General features: G+C 38.5%; 1 protein-coding gene and 1 pseudogene across 1 annotated transcript in view; both read right to left on the bottom strand.

The window, feature by feature from the left end:
• The window catches only part of TNNI3K (TNNI3 interacting kinase), a 335,099-nt gene that overhangs the window by 178,036 nt on the left and 139,130 nt on the right, over positions 1-17,933 (bottom strand). The gene's annotated exons all lie outside the window — the stretch shown is intronic.
• LOC128044651 (transcription factor Spi-C-like) lies at positions 3,136-3,886 on the bottom strand (annotated as a pseudogene).

Raw genomic sequence — 17,933 nt, forward strand, 5'->3', positions numbered from 1 at the left:
TCCAACTGTTAACACTCAAAGAGATTATCATACTCAAAATCATTGTTACCACTGATTTGGAACATTTGGGGAGGTTCTGAATCTCTACTCCATGTTCAGCAAATATATATTGATTGATTTCATTATAAAAGACATTTTCACCATTAAAGATAGTATTACGTTGAATCATATGATATTGTCAGTTTGCAACCACTTTGACAGAAAAAAAAAAAAAACCAATTTCATATGGTTCAACCTAATAGAAGCCCAATAAGTAAGTATCTATTGAGTGAATGCATCAATCATTCCAAAAAAAGCAGAAAAAAAGCAATTTTGTGAGTACTTGCTACTTGACTTACCTTCAGTTCTGTTCTGTTCAGTTCAGTTCAGTCACTCAGTCATGTCTGACTCCTTGCGACCCCATGAACTGAAGCATGCCAGGCCTCCTTGTCCATCACCAACTCTTAGAATTTACCCAAACTCATGTCCATTGAGTTGGTGATGCCATCCAACCATCTTATCCTCTGTTGTCCCCTTCTTCTGCATTCAATCTTTCCCAGACTCGGGGTCTTTCCAGATGAGTCAGCTCTTCGCATCAGGTGGCCAAAGTATTGGAGTTTCAGCTTCAACATCAGTCCTTCCAATGAACACCCAGGACTGATCTCCTTTAGGATGGACTGGTTGCATCTCCTTGCAGTCCAAGGGACTCTCAAGAGTCTTCCCCAACACCAAAGTTCAAAAGCATCAATTCTTCAGTGCTCAGCTTTCTTTATAGTCCAACTCTCACATCCATACATGACCACTGGAAAAACTATAGCCTTGACTAGACGGACCTTTGTTGACAAAGTAATGTCTCTGCTTTTTACTATGCTGTCTAGGTTGGTCATAACTTTCCTTCCAAGGAGTTCAGTTCAGTTCAGTTCAGTCGTGTCCAACTTTTTGTGATCCCATGAATCACAGCACGCCAGGCCTCCCCGTCCATCACCATCTCCCGGAGTTCACTCAGACTCACATCCATCGAGTCCGTGATGCCAACCAGCCATCTCATCCTCTGTCGTCCCCTTCTCCTCCTGCCCCCAATCTCTCCCAGCATCAGAGTCTTTTCCAACGAGTCAACTCTTCGCATGAGGTGGCCAAAGTACTGGAGTTTTCAGCTTCAGCATCATTCCTTCCAAAGAAATCACAGGGTTGATCTCCTTCAGAATGGACTGGTTGGATCTCCTTGCAGTCCAAGGGACTCTCAAGAGTCTTCTCCAACACCACAGTTCAAAAGCATCAATTCTTCGGTGCTCAGCCTTCTTCACAGTCCAACTCTCACATCCATACATGACCACAGGAAAAACCATAGCCTTGACTAGACAGACCTTAGTTGGCAAAGTAATGTCTCTGCTTTTGAATATACTATCTAGGTTGGTCATAACTTTCCTTCCAAGGAGTAGGCGTCTTTTAATTCCAAGAAGTAAGCATCTAAATTTTAATTTCATGGCTGCAATCACCATCTGCAGTGATTTTGGAGCCCCTAAAAATAAAGTCAGCCACTGTTTCCACTGTTTGCTCATCTATTTGCCATGAAGTGATGGGAACAGATGCCATAATCTTGGTTTTCTGAATGTTGGGCTTTAAGCCAACTATTTCACTCTCCTTTTTCACTTTCATCAAGAGGCTCTTTTGTTCTTCTTCACTTTCTGTCATAAGGGTGGTGTCATCTGTATATCTGAGGTTATTGATATTATTTTTATTCAAACAGGTGCCTGTGTTTAGACTTTGTCTAAGAGACTGAAAGTGCCCGGGAAATTTTCATTTGCATTTCTTGGTCTGAAATAGCCATTTCAGGGGCCTGAACACCAGTAGCTGTTTCTCCATCACTATTTAAAGTGAACTCACTTTTTCCCCCCTCTTCATTCTTGATGGTTGAGCCACACCTCTGTGTGTGTGTGTGTATTGTTTTTTTTTTAATCTTTATTTATTTTACAGAAATATAGTCGATTTACATTAGTTTCAGATGTACTACATAGGGATTCAATATTTTTCTAGGTTATACTTTATTCAAAGCTATTAAAATGTTGGCTACATTCCTTGTGCTGTACATTACATTCTTGTGTCTTTTTTTGTTTTATATTTAGTAGTCTGTACCTCTTAATCCTCTGTGCCTATCTTGCTCCCCTCCCTCCAGCCCTCCCCCTACTGTTCTCTGTATCTTAGAACTAGTTTGTTCTCTATATCTTTAAGTCTGCTTTTATTTCATTATTTTCATTTGTTTCAATCTTTAGATTCTACATATAAATGAAAACATATAGTATTTGTCTTTCTCTGTCTGACTTATTGCAGTAAGCTTAATATCCTCTAGGTCCATCCATGTTGCAAATGGCAAGATTTCACTTTTTTGGCCAAGTAATATTCTGTGTGTATGTGTGTGTGTGTGTGTGTGTGTGTGTGTGTGTGTGTGTATACCACATCTTCTTTATTCACTTGTTGGCTAGAAGGTTGCTTCCATATCTTGACTATTGTAAATAATGTCACTATGGGAGTTCCCTGGTAGTCTAGTGGTTAGGATTTGGCATTGTCTCTGCAAAGGCCTGGTTGGGAAACTGATATCTGACAAGCCACACAGTGCAGCCAAAAAAAAAAAAAAAATTTGTATCTTTTTGAATTAGTGTTTTCATTTTCTTTGGATATATATCCAGGAGTGGAATTGCTGGATCATATACTAGTTCTAGTTTTAGCCACTGAAATTTTTAAGGCCCTGAATATAATTTAGCAGGAACACCATCACAGGCAATCAGTTTTTGTTCTGTTGCTAAAGCTATTGGACATATCCTAAAGTGATTTTTTTTTTTTTTTGGTCAGAGTGTATGACAAGAAAATAAGGTTTAACCAATATGCAAATCAAATGGTCTCCACTGGTATTATTAATCTAGAAAGAAATACTTGCATAGTTACTAGTAAGAGGAAGGACATTTAGTCTATACTTTCAAATGGGATAATCATTCTAAAGAGCTGGCAAAATTTCTCCCCAAGTTAGTATAGATTATATGCTATGTCATAAAAGATAGCAATCATGAAGTGTTTTTTTTTTTCAGTATTTGCTTTTAGAGAAAAATCCTAAATTTTGTAGGGACTTCTGATGTCAGAAAATTATGAAATGTAAGAGTATATTTAGCAATCAGGGTGACTTAACTCATGGTAATTGGCATATGTATAATTATAATTTGCATTCCAGTTATTTAAACTGAGATATCCTTGATCAGGTTGAACATACTGTGAATAGAAGATCTCTTTTTCCAAGAAATAAGATGCAGACAGTCTTTGGAGAATGGCCTCACTGAACTGGTAAGTTAGCTTTCTCCAGATTTTGATGATTTCCCCAGTTCTTCCATAATTCCTCAGTGCTCTGGTCATTTTCTGGTAAGTCATGGTCTTCCGGTTGCCTTTTCTTTTTCCCCAGAGTTGGGCAAGTTTTTCTTTGGTTTTTTTTTGATACAAACTGAAAGATTCCTTTGGTTTGATCTATCCACTGAATACAAGATGCCATCTCTGGATTACATAAGGATTCATGAAGGTATTCAAACAGTCGGAGCTTCTTCCTGCCTTTTCCTCCCTTTTGCTGGAGAAGAACAGGTTGTACCAGCTGGTTTTCGGGGACGTTCTCCAGAGATTGATGAATATTTCCTTCAAAACAGAGGTCTGCAGCACTGTTTATGACTGTTCTCCAATTATAGATGGGTTCCTCTGCAGGCTGCACACCATAGCTGTTGGAATTTCCTCTGATATGAGAACGGTGGTTGATAAAAGCCAGGTAATTTTTGTAATCTGAGGAGTACTGAAAGTCTCCAGTTGAATGCTGCCTCAGTACTTCAAAAGCATCTTCAAATGCTTGACCCAGCTTGTCTTGTTCAGCACTAGCCATGCTTCATTAAAAAATTGACAATTCTGTCCATCAGAGGCCAATCCAATGTTTACAAGTGCTCCAGGTGGAAACAACTTTCCCCTCTGAAGCACAGGTCTGCAACACTCTCCTATTGTTTTTTTTTTTTTCCATTAAAAAATAATTATGTGGCATGCTGATCCAGAAAAGTGCTTATAAATAACTTTTTTATTAAGATTTCAAAACTTCTCTGTGCTTACATTTTCCCCAGAAGTCTTTACTATTCTATTTGTATGTCCATCTGATTCAGGGTTCCTTTCTCTCCTCACTGTTTGAAATACCTGAGAGATCATCGAGAATGACATTGAAGAAAACTGCCTTGCAATTAAGAGAATAAAAGCAATGTAAAACCAGGGCCCACTCCCGTCTACCTCCACCTCTCCCCCAACACACTGTGTTCTCCTATTTGTCACAATATCAACTGTGCATTTTGCTTGCCACCTCTATGAGGACTACATGTTGTGTTTTTTCTGCCAGGCACTTGTGTCACAAAGAAGAGCGGCCCTAAGAGATCTGTATTTAAGTAGGAAATGTTCTCAAAATTCTAGATACACAATAGTTTATTTGTATTCCTGAAGACATTTAGGTACTGCCTGAACTTTAGTTATGCTTCTCAACACTCACAAAATTAAAGCCTCAAATTAAACATCTCATCGGGGTAGCCCCTTTGCAATTCATCTATTTGTTTCAGAAATGATAAAGGAGGAAAATGATGCATTTTAGGAGGTACTTGGTCACAAACTCACATTTATTAGGAAGTCTCAGAAAATAGAAACTGGAAAGCCTGTTGAGGGAAGAGTGTGGAATATAGGAAGTCAGCCAAGTGAGTAAACATGAAATGGAGGATTATCCTTATTGGTAGAGAATCCATTACAGCAAGAAATTGAAACAGGATATTCTGCATCTAAAACGGTAAGACTACTGACAATTTCCAAATGCCCTATACCATATGTCTCACAATGTTACATAAAGTATTGATGATTATTTCACTGGCATTTCAAACATACATGGCTGAAATTGTTTTCAACACTCTTGTATCTTGATGTACAAATCATCATCTCCCCAGTTACCCATAGTATCTTGATATCTTTCCATTTTTTCCCCTCTTGATCCTCACTTCAGATCAGTTACCAAATCCAGTCAATTTTATCTCCACCATAGATCTTTAATCCTTTTATTCCTTTACTTCCCCACTGCCATTGCCTCAATTCAGACCCTTATTACTTCTGGCATGGGCTACTTTAACTCTCTAGTAACCTATGCTTGATTCATGGACGTAACATTCCAGGTTCTTACGCAATATTGCTCTTTACAGCATCAGATCTTGCTTCTATCACCAGTCACATCCACAGCTGGCTATTGTTTTTGCTTTGGCTCCATCCCTTCATTCTTTCTGGAGTTATTTCTCCACTGATCTCCAGTAGCACATTGGACACCTACTGACCTGGGGAATTTCTCTTTCAGTATCCTATCATTTTGCCTTTTCATACTGTTCATGGGGTTCTCAATGCAAGAATACTGAAGTGGTTTGCCATTCCCTTCTCCAGTGGACCACATTCTGTCAGACCTCTCCACCAGGACCCTCTCATCTTGGGTGGCCTGATACGGCATGGCTTAGTTTCATTGAGTTAGACAAGGCTGTGGTCTGTGTGATCAGATTGATTAGTTTTCTATGATTATGGTTTCAGTGTGTCTGCCCTCTGATGCCCTCTCGCAACACCTACCATCTTATTTGGGTTTCTCTTACCTTGGTCGTGGGGTATTGGAAGTGGTCAAACAGGAGATAGCAAGAGTGAACGTCAACATTCTAGAAATCAGCGAACTAAAATGGACTGAAATGGGTAAATTTAACTCAGATGACCATTATATCTATTACTGTAGGCAGGAATTCCTCAGAAGAAATGGAGTAGCCATCATTGTTAACAAAAGAGTCCGAAATGCAGTACTTGGATGCAATCGCAAATGCAACAGAATGATCTCTGTTCGTTTCCAAGGCAAACCATTCAATATCACAGTTAGCCAAGTCTATGCCCCAATGAGTAATGCTGAAGAAGCTGAAGTTGAACAGTTCTATGAAGACCTATGAGACCTTTTAGAAGTAACACCCCCAAAAGATGTCTTTTTCATTATAGGGGACTGCAATGCAAAAGTAGGAAGTCAAGAAACACCTGGGGTAACAGGCAAATTTGGCCTTGGAATATGGAATGAAGCAGGGCAAAGGCTAATAGAGTTTTGCCAAGAGAACACACTGGTCATAGAAACACCCTCTTCCAACAACACAAGAGAAGACTAAACACAGACATCACCAGATGGTCAACAATGAAATCAAATTGATTGTATTCTTTGCAGCCAAAGATGGAGAAGCTCCATACAGTCAGCGAAAACAAGACCAGGAGCTGACTGTGGCTCAGATCATGAACTCCTTATTGACAAATTGAGACTTAAATTGAAGAAAGTAGAGAAAAACATTAGACCATTCAGGTATGACCTCAATCAAATCCCTTATGATTATACAGTAGAAGTGAGAAATTGACTTAAGGGACTAGATCTGATAGATAGAGTGTCTGATGAACTATGGATGGAGGTTTGTGAGATTGTACAGGAGACAGGGATCAAGACCATCGCCATGGAAAAGAAATGATAAAAGCAAAATGGCAGTCTGGGGAGGCCTTACAAATAGCTGTAAAAGAATGGAAGCAAAAAGCAAAGGAGAAAGGAAAGATATAAGCATTTGAATGCAGAGTCCAAAGAACAGCAAGGAGAGATAAGAAAGCCTTCCTCAGCGATCAATGCAAAGAAATAGAGGAAAATAATAGAATGGGAAAGACTAGAGATTTCTTCAAGAAAATTAGAGACACCAAGGGAACATTTCATGCAAAGATGGGCTTGATAAAGGACAGAAATGGTATGGACCTGACAGAAGCAGAAGATATTAAGAAGTGTCAAGAATACACAGAAGAACTTAAAAAAAATATCTTCATGACCAAGATAATCCCAATTGTGTGATCACTCATCTAGAGCCAGACATCCTTGAATGTGAAGTCAAATGGGCCTTAGAAAGTATCACTACAAACAAAGCTAGTGGAGGTGATGGAATTCCAGTTGAGCTATTTCAAAACCTGGAAAATGATGCTGTGAAAGTGCTGCACTCAATATGCCAGCAAATTTGGAAAACTCAGCAGTGGTCACAGGACTGGAAAAGGTCAGTTTTCATTCCAATCCCAAAGAAAGGCAATGCCAAAGAATGCTCAAACTACAGCAAAATTTCGTTCATCTCACATGCTAGTAAAGTAATGCTCAAAATTCTCCAAGCTAGGCTTCAGCAATATGTGAACTGTGAACTTCCAGATGTTCAAGCTGGTTTTGGAAAAAACACAGGAACCAGAGATCAAATTGCCAACATCCACTGGATGTTTGAAAAAGCAAGAGAGTTCCAGAAAAACATCTATTTCTGCTTTGTTGACTATGCCAAAGCCTTTGACTGTGTGGATCACAATAAACTGTGGAAAATTCTGAAAGAGATGGGAATACCAGACCATCTGACCTGCCTCTTGAAAAACCTATATGTTGGTCAGGAAGCAACCAGAAAAGGAAAAGGAGTACGTCAAGGCTGTATATTGTCACCCTGCTTATTTAACTTATATGCAGAGTACATCATGAGAAACACTGGGCTGGAAGAAACACAAGCTGGAATCCAGATTGCCTGGATAAATATTAATAACCTCAGATATGCAGATGATATCACCCTTATGGCAGAATGTGAAGAGGAACTAAAAAGCCTCATGATGAAAGTGAAAAAGGAGAGTGAAAAAGTTGGCTTAAAGCTCAACATTCAGAATACTCAGATCATGGCATCTGGTCCCATCACTTCATGGGAAATAGATGGGGAAACTGTGGAAATAGTGGCTGACTTTTTTTGGGGGGAGCTCCAAAATCACTACAGATGGCGATTGCAGCCATGAAATTAAAAGATGCTTAGTCCTTGGAAGGAAAGTTATGACCAACCTAGATAGTATATTCAAAAGCATAGACATTACTTTGCCAACAAAGGTCCGTCTAGTCAAGGCTATGGTTTTTCCAGTGGTCATTCATGGATGTGAGAGTTGGACTGTGAAGAAAGCTGAGTGCCGAAGAATTGATGCTTTTGAACTGTGGTTTTGGAGAAGACTCTTCAGAGTCCCTTGGACTGCAAGGAGATCCAACCAGTCCATTCTAAAGGAGATCAGTCCTGGGTGTTCTTTGGAAGGACTGGTGCTAAAGCTGAAACTCCAATACTTTGGCCACCTGATCCGAGGAGTTCACTCATTGGAAAAGACTGATGCTGGAAGGGATTGCGGGCAGGAGGAGAAGGGGATGACAGAGGATGAGATGGCTGGATGGCATCATCGACTTGATGGACATGAGTTTGAGTGAACTCCGGGAGTTGGTGATGGACAGGGAGGCCTGGCATGCTGCAATTCATGGGGTTGCAAAGAGTTGGACACGACTGAGCACCTGAACTGAACTGAACTGAACCTATACTTCCTTTCTAAGCCACCCTCTATAACACTGCCAGAGGTATGTTTGAAAATTTATCTTATGGTGTCCTGAATCTGTGGTCTGTCTTCTTGCCCACTTAAGCTAGCAGTGAGATTGGATATGCTCTCTCCACTCTGCAATGCTCTTACAATGGTACGGGTGCTTTGAGGTGGCTAACCTTTTGTATTGGCAGGCAGCATGCAAATGTTACATGCAGGGGATGAGGATTCCTAGCAAGAATGGCAGCCTCTGCACTGTCCTGGACCTACCTACCAGCTCTTGTCTCTTTTGAAAGCCTAAAGGAGAAAGATCCCTGAGAGATGTTTCTCTGGGCAGTGTGAAAGTTCTGAATGGGATTCTGTGCCTGTGATTTGATGGTAGATTTTTCAAGAAACAAAATATAATAGTAAAAAGGCCTGAAAATGTCTAAATATGGCAACCATTTACTTTGTTCTTTTTTTCCTCAGATAAGCCAAAAGATGTAAGCTATGATTAAACAAAACATAAACAAAAAAGTATGGAAGTGTTAATTCTGAATTATCCAATTATTTATGGTGATCCAATGTTTCCGTTTTACCTATTGACATCTCAGGGCTTTATTAAGGTAAGATCTGACACTACAGAGAGAGGAGAAAGAGACTGACTCTTTATGGCTTGACTTTTAGAAGGTATCTTTTTAATAATGAGCTTTAGGCTATTAGTTCTTCTTGTTGCTCTTGCCTCTGTACTTCATTGTCTTTTTTTTTTTTTTTTTTTTTTTTTGATATGGACCATTTTAAAGTTGTTATTGGATTTGTTACAATACTGCTTCTGTTTAATGTTTCGGTTCTTTGGCTGTGAGACATGTGGGATTTTAGCCCCCTGACCAGGGATCAAACCTACACTCCCTGTATTGGAAGACTAAGTCCCAACCACTGGACCACCAGGGAAGTCCCTTCATTGTCAACATTGTCATCCTCCTCTTTTCTTCCTCTTCTTTCTGTACCTCCCCTTCCCCTCCTTCTTCATTCTCTCTCCCTCTCCACACTCACGCCCCTCTTCTTACCTTAAGAACACCAGGAAGTTTGGTTGAGTGAGAGAGTAAGAAGTCAGAGAAATAGTTACTAAGTTTTTTCCTTGAGAAATATTCTTTGCAACTCTTGTTTGTAGCAAATATATGAGTTGGAACTTGAGTAAACATCCAGGCAAATAAATTACATGTGAAACCATTTTAGGAGAAAGGAGCAAGTTGTGCCAAGACCTGGCTATAAGGTAGGTACCTTGCCTATTTTATAAATGAAGAAACAGATGCTTAGAAATACTTTATTAGGGAATGGCAGATTAAGGCTTGATAGTTCTGACTTGAAAATACACAGTCTTTCTGCCATATCTGGAATATATTTCTCTTTGATACTAAACTGCTCTTAAAACTGCTACTTTAATTTTTAATTTCTGTATTGCTGGCCCAAACCTACAGGAACTTTCTTTTTATATAAGAAATGATATTGTAAGCTGGTGTGGGCAAGCCAATCCCAGCTTTTGAGAGAAGAGCTTTAATTTGAGAAGAATCAAAGGTTTCCTTGTTGCAACAAATCACACTTCTGAGTGTCGGCCTTCAGAGCAGAAACTTCTTGTGTATAAAGTTCTGTAAACTTACTGGTTATAACAGCACTTTATTGATCAAATGCTCAAAATATAAATTTTAATTACATTAATTACTTGATTTCTTTGGAGGGTGTACTTTCACCAAGAGTATATTCTCTTAGTTCTTGCTACAGTAGAAGCTTTTTTTTTATTTACCAAAGAAGCCCCAAAGACAAAAAAACATACTTTCCTTTAAAACATTCTGAAAAATACAAAGTAAATATATATATATATATAATATATATATTTATAATAAGATACTTGCAGTATACATTTATTGAGACATTTGACCAAAGACGTCTAAACTTTTAACCTAGACAGTCTAAGTTTCCTTCAGTAATTCAGTAATTGTTTTTTTGTAGTAAAAACTATTTGTTAAATGTATTCTTTAAATTAGAATAATACATATAGTTGATACATTACCATGTAGCTTATATATAGAAATTTTAACATTTAACGTAAGCAAATGGCTAGCTGAAGTGACTAAACTTGCCTTGCTCTCATAACAAGTAGAGTAGCTTAGTATCCTGCTAAATTTAGCAACATAAATGAACTACTGCTCAACTGAGAACCATCCAAACTATACATTTCTGAGTCATTTACAGTCATAAAGAGAAGATTCTGTTTATCACACCTTCATTGTGTTTATTGTTGAAGCTTAAACATTCACATTGATCACGTAATGCCCTTGTCCCAAATAATTTTCAATTTTCTGACCCAATGTTCTGAATTTGGGCTACACTGACCTCAGATCAGAATGCAAATGGGAACACTTTTCACAGAGCAGGTAAATGACATATGCTTTTTCATTTACTGACACTTATATAAAAGTGTTTAACAATTCTAATTTTGAAGAAATCTGATATTGTATTTCTTTCACATGAGTTATTTTGTTTATCCAACCTCACTTCCATAATCTTGATTGTAAATTAATTCCTTCATTGTATCTTTTCTGAATCACATCAATTTTCATTAGACATCTTAGATGTCTTCTCTCATATATGCCATTTTAAAACTGAAAAAGCCAGTTGGCTGCCTCCCCATGATCCACAGTTTCATGCTGCATATCTAGGAGCACATTGCTTTTAATCAGCTCAGTGATATCAGGGTAGTTTTTTTCTTTCCAGATATTGTATCTGCCAGTTTGCAATTTTTGATCTAATGTCTTCATCCCATCAGTTCTTTTTTATGATATATAAATACTCAGGGCCTTTTTTTTGCCATTCAACGTATGCACTTTCACATTTGGCTCAGGAGTAAATTCTGGTACTGAATGTCATTTGCATCAGACCAGAACCTACAAGAATAAATAGAGGGTAAGTGCACAGTCTCAAAGACGCTCTCTCATCTTCCTTTCTGTCAATGTCTACAGTCCTCTGACTGAACGCTAACATTTGCAGACAGCTAACTTGACCTCAGTGTGATACAGATTTGTATTCAGTGATGGCATCTGGGTAAACCTTTTTTCTTCCAATTCAGTTATGTTGATTCTTCTTCTCCAGCCAGAATTGATTTTGATATCCTCAGTGAGATTATTTGGTAAATGTTTATTTCTCCTTTTTAAGGTTTTAAAAAGAGTGAATAAATACCTTTTATTCATGATTAGAAAGGTACAATTCATATTACTTTGCCTATCTCTTTTTAAGGATTTCACTTTTTATATTTACCACTTACATTAGGGAATTCATTTGTATTCATATTAGAAGGAAGAACTCATCTATTTAAAAATAACAATTCAATGAATTTTGAGAGTCATATGCTCCTGTGAAATCACTGTCTCAGTGAAGATACAAAACATTTCTGTCACCTCGACAGAATTCCTTACTCCCTTTGCAATTCATCCCTCTCTCAACTCAGCCCTAGGTAACCACTGATCTGCTTTTTGACACTGGAGATTAGTTTGCATTTTCTAAAATTGTATATAAATGAAATCTTATGGTAGGTACTCTTTAATGTGTGCCTTCTTTTATATGGCATAAGTTGAATGTAGACAGAGAATGCAGACCATATTTGAATCCATATTTGGGATAATTCTGATCAGTTAGGAGTGAAGAGTAACTAAGAGGTGAAAGGATAATTTAGGTAAATTTTTTTGTGTTAAAAAAAACAAAGGAAACAAGTCTTAGTATGAGTAGATGACATACTATATTTGTACTGTTGAAATTACAAAGAATATTTTAAAAAGGAACACAAATCCTTACCAGAAAACAACTTCTGAGTCAGTTAAAAATTAAAACTTTTCCATTAAGGCATCCAATAATCACTGTATTTAAGAAGCTGAACATCAACTTTAAAAAATTGTGAAATGATTAATTTAGAGATAAAAATATAACAAGTTCAGGAAATGTCACCACTGGTTTTTCAGGTTCACATGCATCTGATTTAGTTTCCACATACTCTTTTCAGAGGATATTTAAATAATTTGACTGTGACAAGCTAAACTGTTTTGAGACCTCATTGAAAGTCAAATGAAAACATTAATCAAATGCAAAAATATTCCAGTCAGGCATAGAAGTGCTTCAGGTTAGAAAATAAAATGTTGCCTATGAGAAGGAAAGTCAATCAATTTACAAAAAGGAGGTATTGGTACAAATCTACATGGTCAGTAGTGACTAGAAATCACTAGAAATTCAGGGGATGGTATTTTTCTTAAGAATCATCAGACAGTCTTCAGTTCTTTGTTTGGCTAACTTTTCACCTGTGTAAATTAGAAAATCAGAGCAGTCAAACAGCTGATTACATTTTCTTTTCTTACTGTCTTTACTGTTTTTTGGACAAGCTTTAGAGACTAGCATGAGAATAATTATCTATGGCACAAAACAGCTAGGTGAGTGACCTGTGGGATAGCAGTCTTAATTGAGCACAGGAATGACTTTCATTTTATTAAATGCTACTGAATTGTTCAATATTAACTAAAAATTACCCTCTCATCTCTGCTATGAATTCTATAAACTACACTCCCTCTGTAAGGCAATATTTCAACACTGTTTTGCTCTTCAGTCAGGGCTGCTCCTGGTTTGAGGGACTATGACTATATATCTCTATGTATTAGACTACATGAGTATATAGTATGGGGAATAACCTTAGTTTGTCGCTTACTGACTGTATCACCTTCATAATTCGCTTACTCTCTTTAAGCATTTCTGTAACATATTTTTTAAAAAGCTATCATACAGAATTATGAATATTTAATAAGCTAATATCTAGAAACACTGAGCTCAGTACCTGGCACAAAGAAACATTAATATATGATATTCTCATATACCTTTAGATGTTATTCATTCATTCATGCAGTTGATAAATATGATTTGAATTTTTATTAGGACCCAGTCACTGTGCTAGCATGGTAAAGAATCTGCCTGCAATGTAGGAGACCTGGATTCGATCCCTGGGTTGGGAGGATGCCCTGGAGGAGGGCATGGCACTCTAGTATTCTTGCCTGAAGAATCTCCTTGGACAGAGAAGCCTGGAGGGCTACAGTCCATAGGGTAGCAAAGAGTTGGACATGACTGAGTGACTAAGCACAGCACTGCACTGTGTGAAACATTTGGGAATAAAATGGTATAAAATCCAGAGCCCCTGTCCTGAGTGTATAGCAGAAAAGGTATTGAAATACATGAGAAATTTTAAGAGTGCTATCCTGAGATAAGTAGGATGTGCTGGGGGAACACCTAGGAGTGCTTCCTGGAAGAAGGAGCAGGAATTGGATAGGAGAAAGGAGGTGAGAGAAGGGGCACTAAGAAGAAGAAAGGAAGGAGGTTTGGGCAAGGGTGGGTATTTTCATCAGAACAAATAGCATGTGTTAACTCCTGTATTAAGTTCTATATTTAAGAGCATATAGATGCAATTCAATGGACAAAGCCAGAAAAAGAGAAAGCCCCAAACAAACAAACAACAAAACAACAACAACAGAAAAAACCTAAAACAGAATAAAATAATAAAAATAAATCCCCAAACTTTTGTTTTCTCTCTACTACTTACAATTCTGGGAAGAAGCTTAGTAAAAAGAAATTCTTTAGCCTCATATTTAGGAAGCAAAAGACAAAAAACAGAAACAATTTTTGTCAAACCCAGTAGAAGTTAATAGAAGTTCAATGCTAAAATGTCTGCCCTAAAGGCCAACCATACCTCAATAGAAGGAAACTCAGAATATCTTTCTCATTCTTTGTATGAAATGGGAAAAAAGAAATTAAAGAAAGAGAAAGAATTAGAGGAAGGCTGTAATCAATTCTTTCCTTTACAAATCCCAGCAATTCAGGAGGCCTGCCAGCAACTAAATCTTTCTGGGACCACAGACAGGAAAAAGCCTATTAAAATGTGCTCCATTCCCAAAGAAAGGGTCACTCAAGATCCTCAGACCCTTAACTCTGAATAGATTTAATGAAAGCCAACTGCTATTTTAAGAATTTAGAAGGGGATTTCCCTCCGCAAAGAAAAGAAGCCAGACATCATCAATGCTCTAACACTGTTTCATCTATGGCACCAGGCATGCTTTTCACTTACTTTCTGTAGGTTGTTAAAGCCGCTAAAAGAGGGTTTAGTGACTGAGAATACAGTTCTTGGCATACAAGGCTTAAAATGTAATTGATACAAAGACCATCCCTCCAGGATTAAAGAGTTCTAATCATTCTGTGAGGCTCATGTGCTCTTTTCTCCATGCTGGTCAAGGTAATAGTAAGCCTTTCAGAAAAGGAGTTATGTTGTCTCCCATACCATTTATTAACCACAACAGCTTTCACCTTCGGTGAGAGGAAGATAATTCAGACTACTCTACAAATAGTAGAGATCCAGCAGTTGGATGCAAAATGAGTCTTTCTCTGAGACTTTCTGGCAACCCAGTACCATATGATTAATAAAAATGTTATACTGATTTTTCTTGTAGAGTATTTCTCTAAAGTGCTCCATGTACCTTTGTCCTGACACCCCTATTAACTGCAAAGATATCTCTGTGAACAGGTAGACACAGACATCATTATCTTCATTTGCAAATGAGGAACCTGAGGCAGAAAGAAGTCAAATGACATGACAAGGGTGACACGATAAGAACAGAAATAGAAATGAGAAAAATGATGGTCTTCTGGGAATCAAGAGGGTGTGATAGGATGAATTTTTTCCTTTTCTTTTACTACTGAAGGAGGAGCAGAGGGAACCTTCTCAATGGTAACTTTGAAAACATTCTCCTTTTCTCCTTAGAGTGAGAAGGACAGTGTCTTAGCTGGGTAGCTGGGTGAGCTAACTGGGTGCACGGAAGGAAAGATGCCTACCTACCTAGATGCCCCACCCCATATATCCTCTGCAAAATCCGGGTTTTTCTTACTTGACCTTTTTACCTGCATGAACTCTGGGATGTGCCTTCCCCGTCTCTGACATTGTGCTCCCAAGCAATGATTGTTGAATAACGGAATGGCAGGTATTTAAGCTGTATGTTTAAATTGTGTGAATGAGCCCTAGGAAGAAAAATCACTGAGAAGGGTATCAGAAAATCAAATAACCCTGTCAACCCTTAGCTATGTTTTTATCCAAATTCTGTTCTACATCTGCATCAACCCAGTGTGACAGACTGGATCCCTGCTGCAAGTTTGAACCATGAAGGGATAGAGAGGTCTCAATGAAGGAAGTAATATGGGACGAGATTTCCCTGCCCCGTCTTTGTATATTGTCAGTTCAGTTCAGTTCAGTCACTCAGTTGTGTCCGACTCTTTGTGACCCCTTGTGACCCCACGAATTGCAGCACGCCAGGCCTCCCTGTCCATCACCAACTCCTGGAGTTCACTCAGACTCAAGTCCATCGAGTCAGTGATGCCATCCATCCTCTGTCGTCCCCTTTTCCTCCTGCGCCCAATCCCTTCCAGCATCAGAGTCTTTTCCAATGAGTCAACTCTTCGCATGAGGTGGCCAAAGTACTAGAGTTTCAGCTTTAGCATCATTCCTTCCAAAGAAATCCCAGGGCTGATCTCCTTCAGAATGGACTGGTTGGATCTCATTGCAGTCCAAGAGACTCTCAAGAGTCTTCTCCAACACCACACTTCAAAAGCATCAATTCTTCAGCACTCAGCTTTCTTCACAGTCCAACTCTCACATCCATACATTACCACTGGAAAAACCATAGCCTTGACTAGATGGACCTTTGTTGGCAAACTAATGCCTCTGTTTTTCAATATGATGTCTCGGTTGGTCATAACTTTTCTTCCAAGGAGTAAGCATCTTTTAATTTCATGGCTGCAGTCACCACCTGCAGTGATTTTGGAGCCCAGAAAAATAAAGTCTGACACTGTTTCCACTGTTCCCCCATCTATTTCCCATGAAGTGATGGGACCAGATGCCATGATCTTATATAAACAGTTGTTATTTAGTAGCTAAGTCATGTCTGACTCTTGCAACTCCATGGACTGTAGCCTGCTAGGCTCCTCTGTCCATAGATTTCCCAGGCAAGAATACTGGATTGGGTTGCCATTTTCTTCTCCATACATAAAGAGATCTACAGTCAAAGAATCCAGTTAGCTCTTACATCTTTATGACAAGAAGAAACAAGGCATCTGAGATATCATAAAAAAAATTTGTGGCACTATAATAAAAAAGGGAGCCGGGTCTTTGCTGCTGCTGCTGCTGCTGCTAAGTTGCTTCAGTCGTGTCCGACTCTGTGCTACCCCATAGACGGAAGCCCACCAGGCTCCCCTGTCCCTGGGATTCTCAAGGCAAGAACACTGGAGTAGGTTGCCATTTCCTTCTCCAATGCACAAAAGTGAAAAGTGAAAAAAAAGGGAGCCAGGTCTTTAAAAACATTTAATTAAGTAAAGAAATTTGGGCATTTAAGAATATTAAGTAGTGAAAATATTCCTCAGGAAAAAAAAATAAAAAAAATAATGACAATAATGTCTAATGTGTTTTCTCCTTAAAACCCAGTAAGATAGGTATTATTGCCATCCTGCGAACTCGAAAACTGTTATCTAAACAAGTTGCAGAAGGACATAAGTAAGATGTAACAGTTGGTACTTGAACCTGCACAGTCTGGTTTTCTGAAATCTCAATTACTTCATCCTATAGCCTTCTAATAGGGTGGTAACTCACAGCAATACAGATTGCCAAAACTTTCCATGCTGCAAGCTCAAAAGAAGACTAATATTACTGGAAAAGTTGCTTTCTCACAAGGCTGACAAGGAAGATTTTGAGATAGAAAATATTAAACAAGGCAAGAACATTTATGATTTTCTGCATCTCTTTTTCTAGATCAAATTCAAGGTAGAGCTATTGGAAATTCAATCAATAGAAAAATAAATATCCACCTATTTTGTTCCTCATTTATTAGCTAGAAATTCTGGTTGTGGGCTCTGAATTAGGTTGGTGTCTATTAAACTCCAGGATCTTAAGAACACAACCACATAAATGAATCTCAGCAAACAAAGGTTGAAAATGATGAACTGAGAAACAGATAACCACAAGGCGGCATTAATATTATTGAAAGGTTAGCTGCTTAGGAAATCGACAAGGTGCCAAGAGGGGCCCTCACAGTGCCTCCCAAGAAATGAGAGCAGAGAAGAAAGGAGACAGACCACAGAAAAGCCTTTTTGACATTTTCAAAAGCTAACTTTATATAGGCTGTATTCCCGAAGGGTAGAAAATGGCAATGTGAGGAACCAGCAACACTAGAAAATTGCAGGCCAGTAAGTTCACTGCCCAGAACAGGGAAGCACTGGAAAGATTTTGTCAGGTCAAGAGGGGTACTGCTTTTCCTCCAGCTCCAACCTAGGTGAGAGAAGGTAACCCTGCCCCAGGCTCTGCTGCTTTGGGAATTCCCAAGGTATGGCTGTGTATTGAGCAAAGAGGCAGTGGACTGAACCAGCTTACCACAAAAGGCACTGATGTAAGAAAGCCAGAGGCCAGGTTTCAT

The sequence above is a fragment of the Budorcas taxicolor genome, chromosome 3 (genome assembly GCF_023091745.1).
Source record: "Budorcas taxicolor isolate Tak-1 chromosome 3, Takin1.1, whole genome shotgun sequence".
NCBI lineage: Eukaryota > Metazoa > Chordata > Mammalia > Artiodactyla > Bovidae > Budorcas > Budorcas taxicolor.